Raw genomic sequence first — 10,335 nt, 5'->3', positions numbered from 1 at the left:
ATTATTTAGATCTCTTAAGTTCTTTGAATTTTTTTAGTATATATATGATTGCCAAATCATAAAGTATACTGTGTAATTGTTATCAGTGTGACATCTTTTTTTTTCCCTCTAGCCTTCCCTGGTGGTTATAGGAAACCCTGGGGTCTCCTTGGGTCTGTGGCCACCTTCTGGCCCTTCTAGTTCACGTCCTGCTTGCTTGGCCGGCCCAATTGGGCCCCTTGGAACACGTCCACACCACGAGACGGGAGGGGAGGGGCACTGACGCCTCCCCTCCCAGCGACCCTGTGTGGGGAGGCCCGAACAGAGCCTTATTTTGTGCTCACATCTTATTTGTGTGCTGGTTTTACTTATTTCATATCTGCATTTCTTTGTGTGTATATTTTCACTATCCTTGTCATTTTTCAGTGCCTGTATAGCATTCTTTCCTGATAATACACACCAGTGTCCCACTAGGATTGTTTTAATTTTTCCTCATAATTAATAGTAATGCTATGTACATTTTTATATGCTTTTACCTTTTTTTTCACTTTATATTATTCCCTTGGGCCAAATTTACCTAAATGTAGTTACCAGGTCCAAAAGTACAGCTGGAACCATAACTCACCTTATTGTTAGACTGCTTTTCAGAAAAATCAAATTTGTAGGATTGTCACCACTGTAGAGTTCAAATGTTTCCCTACATCTGGGCAACACTGGATTTTTATCATTTTATTCCTTTTTTCTTCTCTGAAAGATATATTGTGATACATTTGGGTTATTCTAATTTGCATTTTATTTCATTGCATTGTTACTTTTAGTGCTTTCATTTTTAAAAAAATATTTAAATGGTTCTATCTCTAAGGACTGTAGTTACCAGCTCATACATTCTTAATGTATTTTGGCCAGCAGACTTTGAAGAGCTATGGTAGGCACCTTTCCTCCCATTCTGGTGCTCACCTTTTGACATTTAGTTCATTAGACAAAAGAGCATTTTAAAAAATGACTGACTTTATCTGAGACTATGAATGCAGTGATATTAGGACGTAGCAGCTGTCAGATGGCATGCACGCATTCTCTCCTTCCATTCTCACCTCCCTCTTCCTCTCTGTTTTCTGCCCTTTTTTGAGAGAGGATATTAGACTTCTTGCTAAAGTCATATGAAAATACACTTGTTATCCAAAGCCTATCTCTGAGAAGGATACTGGTCCCATTGGTAATAGAGATTGCCTTGGGAGAGGTGAACCAGGCCAACAGCTGGGAGAGGAGAGGGAAACTTTTCACTGTAGCTTTTATAACTTTTGATTTCCAAACTGGATTGCTATTACTTTAAAAAAATTATTTTTTGGTATTACTTTTGTGTTGTTGTTGATATATTTTTATTTATTTTTTTAATTTAAATTTATTTATTTTAATTGGAGGCTAATTACAATATTGTATTGGTTCTGCCACACATGAACATGAAAACAAAGGCTTATGTAAGATCAGTGCTTGTCATTATTGTGGATCTTTAAAAGCTAACTTTAAAACCTGTGCTGTTGCGTGCGATAAACTTCAGTATGTAAGGGCAGAAAATGAGATGAAGGCAGTGCAATTTAGGTATATGTGATATTTGGGCAGAACTGCCTGCCATTCTATTTACTAAACATCACTTAACATAACATTTCTGGACTATAGGTACAGCATAAAGGAAACTGACTTTCATAGAAATACTTCCCTTGGGCCATTAGTATAAGGCTGAGACCTTCCACTGACCTACATTCCTGGATAAAGCTGGGGTATGAGAATGACTACTGAGTGATCTTCTTCATGTGTTTCTGTCTCATGGAAGCCGTTTCTAGCCAAGCACTGCTTGAGGCCAGCTGGCAGATGCAGGTTCCAATTTTCTGTTGTGATTCCCTGACTTTGGTGTTCTCCATGGGGCTTATCCTTTCTCCATCGATTGAGTTTTGACAAGTGCAGTGGCACAAATATGACTGGAAACCATGAGCTCCTCTCTGGCCACACTGGTGGTGCATGTCTCTTAAAGGGACCAAGAGGATGCCTGGAGGCTTCAAAGCCCCCTGAGGAGTTAGATCTCTAGACGTCTTTGTTTGAGGATAGACTTTGGAAATGAACTTTCAGGGAATCCTTCAACCTAATTGGAATTGGCTGTTGTCCCTGAGGCCTTGTACCGATTAGACTTGTGCTGTCTGATAAGGGAACCACTAGCTATATGTGGCTATTTAAATTGAAATAAAATGGAAAGACTGGGTTCCCCAGTCATGCTAGTGACAGTAGCCACGTGGGGCTGGTGCCTCCTGTACCAAACTGAGCAGATACAGACCGTTTCCATTATGGTAGAATGTCCTATGGGCCAGAGCTAAATTGTTCAGGCATGGCAGCAGTGTACGCAGATGTGTGGCCTGAGGGGATCGCCCTCCTGGTGCCATAAAGGCCTCCCTAATCCTAACGGTCCTTTGAGGATTGTCTGAATTCCAGTCCTCCAGCAAATGTATCCTGACCACTCCAACCCACAGTGATGACTCCCTTCTTTGAACACTAGGGTGCCTGAAAGATGTGATGACACGTTGTTTTATTGATATCACACTTTTGCCTTTGAAGTTAGTTCTCATCTTCCCAGCAAGGCTGCAGGGCCCTCAAGAGCAGAGCTTCAACCCCACACTGCCTGCTAGATGCATCTATATGTGACACAAAACTTCTCTTTTCATTGCAAAATGCTTGTCAGAAGCATTTATCAAAACCCTCCTTTTCTCCAACTGCCTTTTTATGCTTTCTTTGCTCTTATCTTCAATAGTTACAAGAATCAGTGTGTAGGACACAATGTCAGCTTTAACAACCATTTATTTTTTGAGGAAGGTCAACATGCTTATTATTGGGTATTACAGTCTCACTTTCTGTCTTGGTGAGGGGGTGAGGGTGAGGAAGGTTTCAGAAACACTGGTGTTAGATCTTGAAAACACTTTGGAGAAAGTTGATATCTTCCTCATCATTTCAGACCCCTGTTCTAGAGGAAGTATGGGGCTTTTCAAAGTCTGTGAACAACCAAAGGAGAAATGTGATCAGTTACCAGGCTTTCCAGTTGCTGTCAGGCCCTGGGGAGTGACCATTTAGGATTCAGAAATAAGTAGTTATGTAATAGCTTTTGTTTTTAAAAGTGCTTTCACAAAGAGTATTTTGCTCCTTCTGACAGCCTTGGGAAGAAAGCAGGAGAAACCCAGTGAGATCAGATGCCTTGTCTAAGGTCACATGGGTAGCCTGATGAGCTAATTTCACACAAGAAGGTTAACTTTCAACTCTTAACAGTACTGGTGTCCGTTTCAAAATGTCCAGGCAAAAGCAGCTATGCACTACAAAAGGCTATCATTTCTCCACTGTTTGGGTACATTTTCAGTTGTCTGATCCCAAGTGATCTGTTTGTTATGTGAGCTATACAGGACTTGTGTGGCCAATGAAAGTCTCCATTTGGACTCATTGTTCTATACCACTTGTCTTGTGCAAAGGGCTCTTAAAGCATCTAATAGTTTATCTTAACAAAATAATTGTTGTATCTGTAAGGACAGAAATGAGCATTTATCTTTGTTGCTGATGCATTGTGACAAGATGTCATAAAAAGACACAGGGCAATAAAGCACATAGCTTCTTATTTCTAGTAAAAGACATGGTTCTCCTAGACTTCTTGCAAATCCTCAGTTTTTCTCTTTAGCAATATAACCTTAGGAACCTCAAGGATCTATGATTAAAACTAAGGTAGCAGATAGCAAATTTAACCCCAAATAAACGTGGGAGGGGTAATAGTTTAGCTCTTCAGATCAATAATGCAGTACTGGAATGTGCTGATAGTTTAAACAAAATAAGAACAACCAAGAAATTAAAAGGAAAAAGCCAAAATTTGTAAAGGTAAAGACTTGAATGGAGAGATCTCTTCTGAAAAAGTAAGAAAAAGAGTTAGTTACAGAATTCAAGCATATACTGCAAGGCCACATTCTGAAAATCTCGAGGGGAAGAATAAAGCTTTGTTTTTGCAATTTGTGGGTCTTGTTAAAAATGTAGATTCCTGGTCACCATTTCCAGGTCTCCTTCAAGACACCCTTCTGCTGCTGCTTTTTTTTTTCCTTCTGCTGCTTTGATCTGCTTTGTGGGCAGCACCATGGACTTCACTTGGTTGGTACTGGTCACTCTGAAGAGAGAAATGTACCTGGGTGTTTATGGCCATGACACATGCCAAGGGCTAGGGAATGACACGTCGTACCATGAACGGATTTTGATCCCCCCCAAAAATAAGCTGTAATGAGCCTGTCTTGGTCCAGAAGCCCCCTCTTTTCTGGTGGGTTTTCCTAAGCAGGTATCATTGTAATTTCAAATTCAATGTAAACTGTCCTCTGTGGGGAGCTTTACTACTTTGAGCACCTTAGCACAGGGTGAGCCATTTCTGTATTTCTTCCTCCAAAAGCCCTTATCAGAGCAAAAAATAGGTTATCTGAACTGTTTCTCAGTGAATTCCTCTAATGTGTGGAATGTAGGGGTTGGGAGGAGGTGTCCCCATCAAAATGAAGTCACAGAAGAATGTGATTTTACTCTTTGACTGGACATGCTACTTGGAAACCTAGATGGGATCTTTTCTACTTATCACTAAACTCTACAGGCAGTTCCTGGTCATTGCTTGGTTCTGAGATGTGGCCCCTATTTGGCAGGAAAAAGAATATGGGATAGAGCCTCAAGACCTGTGATGTTTGAGCCCTGGCTCAGCCACCTGCTGGCTGTGCCACCTCAGGCAGGTCATTTGCCTCTATTTTCTCCTCTTTGAGAGACAACTTCAAGACTTGCAAGGAAGCATGGTGTGATAAGCTTTAGTGACTGTTACCTTGTCAATATAATGGAAATGATGCTTCACAGGGTGGATGTGAGAAAAGCACTTAGCAGAATGCCTGGTACATGGGTGGTCCCTAATAAATGTTACTCCCAGTACCTGTCACCCCTTTGCTGTGAGGTTTAAAATCAGATAACTGCATAATAACCTGCAAATTGCAATCTACATACATACTAAGGGAGAAGGAAATGGCAACCCACTCCAGTATCCTTGCCTGGAGAGTCCCATGGACAAAGGAGCCTGGAGGGCTACAATCCATGGGGTCGCAAAGAGTCAGACATGACTGAGCGACTCACATACACACACATACATACTAGTCATATTATTTCATCCTCATATTGCTGGTGAGTGGGTGTGCTGCAAGGCAAGAGCCATTCAATGTGATGGGCAAGGGGGGTGAATGATCAAAACTCCTATGTTCAAAATGACATAACAGAGCTTCATTCTAAAATGATAAATTTGTTCTACCTGAAGTGTCATCGTTTGAGGACTATTGGCTGGTCAGGTCACTTCTGCGTTGATAAGAGGGTGAGAAACTGCCAAGACAAAGGTGCAATACTAGCTTAAGCCTCTGCCCTTTGATGGACAGGAAACACTAGAAACCCTGAAGGGAGCACAACCATTGTGGCATCGCACATAGAAATCTCAGGGCCCCTCAGTCTCAAAGAATTATCTTCTGGGACTTGGTTATTCCTAGGCATGACTTCTCATAATTCTTGCTAATTAGGACACCCAGGATTGGCACCAGACTCAGACAAGGGCTGCCGCTGGCAGGTAATTTCAAGGGCTCATGTGTCCCAGGTCACAAAACAATGTCAGCCCTCCTGGAGCTTGGAACAAATAGAACATTTTTGATCCTTCTCGGAGCAAAGATAATGATAGTGGAGGTCTTAAGAGAAGAGGAGACAAGGGGAGGTCCATTTTACTACTCCAATCTTTGAAATGATTCTTAACCATTGTGAGGTCTGGAGCAAGAAGGTGGTAGTATGAGGTTGCAGCAGCCTGGAGGGGACAGAGCGGAGATGGTGGCTCAGGTGCTGGCTTTGCTCTGTGGACCTTCCTCACCCATTGGAATGCAGAAGCAGCAGGGTCCCAGAAAGGCCTGCAATAGGCTGGGGGAGGTGGCTGGGCTAGGTGTGCCATGGTAAGGGTGGACAAAAAGGATGGGGCAAATCAAAGGCAAGATGAGAGAAGCATGAGAGATGAGAGAAGCTCTCCACGCCAACACCTATTGTCGGTATGGAGAACAGAGTATTATGGTGAAAGTTTTGGATTTGAGGCAGTTTATGGATTAAGATACTGAGGATAGGATACATAAAGGGATAAACTGGGACAGAACAATCTAAGGGACTGGTTCTTAACGTTGGCTGCACAGCACAACCATCTGGAGAAATATTACAAATAGGCGTGCTTGGACCCTGCCCCAAATGAACAGGAATCCCTGAGGCTGGGGCAAGCATTGTTCTCTTTTCTAAGTTGCCTAGATGACTTTAGCATGAAGTGAGGTTGAGAATTCCTTATCTAAAGGAAGGAGGGGAAGGGGCAGATGCTACTAAATGGCCAGACACAAGTCCGTTAACTCAGTGGTTCTTAACACTGCCTGTTCGTCAAAATCACCCAGGGCCCAGGCTGCAACCCAGACCAACTGAATCCGAATCTCTGGGGATGGGACGCTGGGCGTCAGTTGTTAAAGTTGATTCCAGGGTGCAGCCAGGGTTGAGAACCTCTGTGTAACAGTTCCCACACAGGGCTGTCCATCAGCTTCATGTGGGTAGAAGTTGAGGCATTCCTGACTTAGTTGAAATTTGACTCTGATGGTGCTAAGGCTGTTGTTCTGACAAGACAAGCCCTTGCTGTCATGAAACTTATACTCAAGTGAATCCTCTACCAGAGGATGAGGGCAGGAATATTTGACAGCTTTGTTTACTTCTGAATCTCTAGCCCTTGGCACATAGTAGGCACTTGATAAATGTTGAATAAATGACTAAATGGTGACCTAAGTGCTGTGGAGAAAATAATGGCAGGATAAGGGGGATGGTTTGGGTTTATGTGTGTGTACACACATGCTGGGGGATGGTTAAAGTGAAGCAAAAGTAATACAAAACAGGAGGATCTAGGAGGATCTGTAGTTTCAGTCTCCTCAGAGGCTTCCTAAGAGGGCTTTAGGTGGAGGGAATTTCCTGGGATCACACTAAGGAGTGGCCCAGATTTTTGGAAAGCTGCCTAAGAAGGGTACCCTGCAAAGCAGATGGAGCCAGCATTCATTTCCCTCAGCCAGCGCCCCTTCCTCTTGGAAGCATCTGTTCCCTCGCTGCCCCCACCAGGCCCTCCAGTTCCAGGGACTCACTCCTTGCGTGCCATTGTTCTCAGGTGCTAAGGGGCTTACTCTATGCACTTAACTCGGGGACAGTAACTTCAACCAGGGGTTGGCCCCTACTGGGAGTGCTTCCTGAGGTCCACTCAAGGCACACCACCACACCCTTACTTTAAGGCACTCCCTCATTTCTGTCAGGGTTCCACTGGTTAATACTGAGGGGAGCCAGTGAAAAATATTTACCTTAAGACTGCTCAAATTCTCCAGACATGGACATTCAAGACTTTCTGTGACCAAAACACAATATTGGAAAACAGTTATTTCTGAGACATGTATACATTTTGGCAAAAAATAACCTCAATAATTTCATCAGAGAATCGCAGAAACTAGGCAAGCAGAAGAAACCGAAAGAGGTGAGATCCTCAAATTCTGGGCACAGGTCTTGGGGAAGATGCCTCTAACATGCCAAGCTCATCCCATCTAGGGTCCCTTGCACTTACTGAACTCTGTGTGTGGGACCCTCTGCTTCCAGATCTTGTGGTCACTTCCTTCCCATTATTAAGATCTGATGTTTCTAGACTTCTTGGACCAAACTAATCTAGCCAGTCATTCTATATCACTTGGGCTCTTTATTATTTTTTTTCATATTCATTCATGAGTTTCACAAATATGTACTGAGTATCTACTCTGTGCTTCTTTTGTAGACACATGGGGATACAGTGAACAGAGAAAAATCCCTGCCCTCATGGAACTAACATTCTAGGGAAGGGAGAGAGTCAATAAACAATTTTTTAAAAAAAGCTTTCAGATGGTACAAATGCTAGGGATAAAATTAAAGCAGGGAGTGCTGGGGTGGCATTGGGGTTTCAGTTTTAAAGAAAACTGTTCAGGGAATTTTTGACTTCGAATATAATATTTCAGCAAAGATCTGAAGAAGATAAATGTTCATGTGGCTGGAGTGGAGTGATTAAGAGGGATCATAAAGAGAGGTGGTCAGACAGGTCACCAGGAGGGGGGAGTGGAATCCAGACCATGTGTGGCCTTGTAAGCCATTGTAAAGACCCTGGCTTTTATCCTGGGTGAAATGGGAAGTACTTATTCCTATCAAAAATTATTGGGTTTATGTGCTGTACTCAGTTGCTCAGTCCTGTCCCACTCTTCACCACCCCAGAGGAAGCCCTATTGTGTTTATATCCCCTTCCCAGTTAGAAGGAGGTGAAGACTTTGTCTCTCATTCGCAGCTGTATCTTCACAACTTAGAACAGTGTCCAGCCCGAAGAAAGTGCTCAGTGACTCTGTTGAATGTGAATGAATGCATGAACTGGACAGGTGCAATATTAAATATTACCACAGGATACCTATGTCTAAGCATGACTCACTGCAGTGAAGTTGAAGAAAACAATGACATTGAATTCAGATTTAGGAGACTTGGGATCTATATTCTGACTGACAGTATGACCTTGGACAAGTCACTTCCCTACCCTGAACCTCAGTCTCTTCAGCTGTAAAATAAGGTTATACTAGCTACTTTCTGGCTCTGACAGCTTATGATTCCATAATACAGGAAACACACCAGTGATGTATCATCCTCTGACGATGACCTGTTTATGGGCTTCTGGCAACTTACTTCCATTCTATGATTCATCTTTTAATGAATGTTATTCCCACTCTCATTTGGAGAGGATATATTTCTTGAGTAACTTCTTGAGTGGGTGCAGGCTTGAAACAACCAAGGCCAACTCCAGCTCTGTAGTTGGAGTTTTCAGGCCATCTTTACAGTAAACATGATACCCCTACCTCAGTGCTGTCCCATTGTTAGAGCCACATTGATCCTTTGAGGTTTAAAAGAATAGAGGACCAAACTCAACTCATAAATAATGAGTCAGTTTTAACAGAGACAGAATTAAAGTGGGGTCCACCCTAGCCAGGATTTAATTTAAGCAAATAAATGTAGTTTTAATTTTTAGCTTTAAAAGCTTTTAAATATATTTTACTAGGGCTAACCTAGTTATACAAAGCAAGCATACGTTCTTAAAGAGATGATTAAATCCTAGTAGCATGGGCTGTAGTCTACATATAGATGTCATAAACCTTTATTTCCTGGATATTTCCCACTGGATCATGGTAACTGTAAACTTATAGTCACACTACATACTTTTCACCACAATTATTACTGGAATCTTACTAGTGTTTCAGAAAAAGCAAACTAGTTCATCACACTAACTGGTTAACTGACTCAGTATTCCTCCAATTTAGATCAGCCTACTGGAAAACTCAGTATTCAGCAATGCGATGAACAAACTCTTTAAATACAATCTAATTTAAAGTAAGAAAAGAAATCAATCCAACGTTCTGTAACCTTGGCACTTGGATCTGTGGAACGCTCATCATCAAAACTAAAGAAAAGATACAAGACATTTCATTTTCTTTGTATTTTATATGTAGGAATGAATAATGATTAATGAATATAATGACTGTTAAAGAACCATCTGTCCAAGTCTTTATTTATATAGATGCAAACCTGGTATGGTATGTCTGTGAGTTCTCAAAATAAAAATGACAGCTACATTGACTTTGGTTTTATATGTTCCCACTTGTCTTATGCAATGATACCAATAGTTGAGATTTGCCTGCAATGCTAATTATGTATGTTAAGACAAGCGTGAGTGGAGATAAAGCCAGTGGTGGGCCAGGAGTGGATGTCCTAAAATGGCATCGGGTCAAAAAGAAACCTTAATTTCATGGTGCCAGGTGGAAAAGGATATAGTTGGAACAGGGTGGATTTTCTTCCTTGTACCCTATTTCTCCCATAATACGAAGTGCTACTGTTCTGAACTTATGGTTACCAGCGGGGAGGGTGGGGTGAAGGGATGGTTAGGGAGTTTGGGATGGACATGTACACACTGCTGCATTTAAAACAGATAACCAACAAGGATGTACTGTATAGCACAGGGAACTCTGCTCAATGTTATGTGGCAGCCTGGATGGGAAGGGAGTTTGGGGGAGAATGGATACATGTATATGTATGGCTGAATCCCTTTGCTGTCTACCTGAAACTACAACATTGTTCATTGGTGATACCCCAATATAAAATAAAAAGTTTTAAAACATTAAAACAGAGTGCTACTGTTCCCAGTTTGTGAATATTCTTATAAACACAAGGGCAATTTTAGAC

General features: G+C 41.9%; 1 long non-coding RNA gene across 1 annotated transcript; it reads left to right on the top strand.

Moving 5' to 3' along the window:
• Positions 1-19: 19 nt before the first annotated feature.
• Positions 20-9,732, top strand: LOC108635136. Its single transcript, XR_001917756.1, has 2 exons — positions 20-4,140; positions 4,671-9,732. It is a non-coding gene; the product is annotated as an uncharacterized LOC108635136 (long non-coding RNA).
• Positions 9,733-10,335: the final 603 nt, after the last annotated feature.

This window comes from Capra hircus, unplaced genomic scaffold, assembly GCF_001704415.2.
Source record: "Capra hircus breed San Clemente unplaced genomic scaffold, ASM170441v1, whole genome shotgun sequence".
NCBI classification, from domain to species: domain Eukaryota; kingdom Metazoa; phylum Chordata; class Mammalia; order Artiodactyla; family Bovidae; genus Capra; species Capra hircus.
The sequence above is the reverse complement of the archived record's forward strand: the minus strand, read 5'-3'. Positions and strand labels throughout refer to the sequence as shown.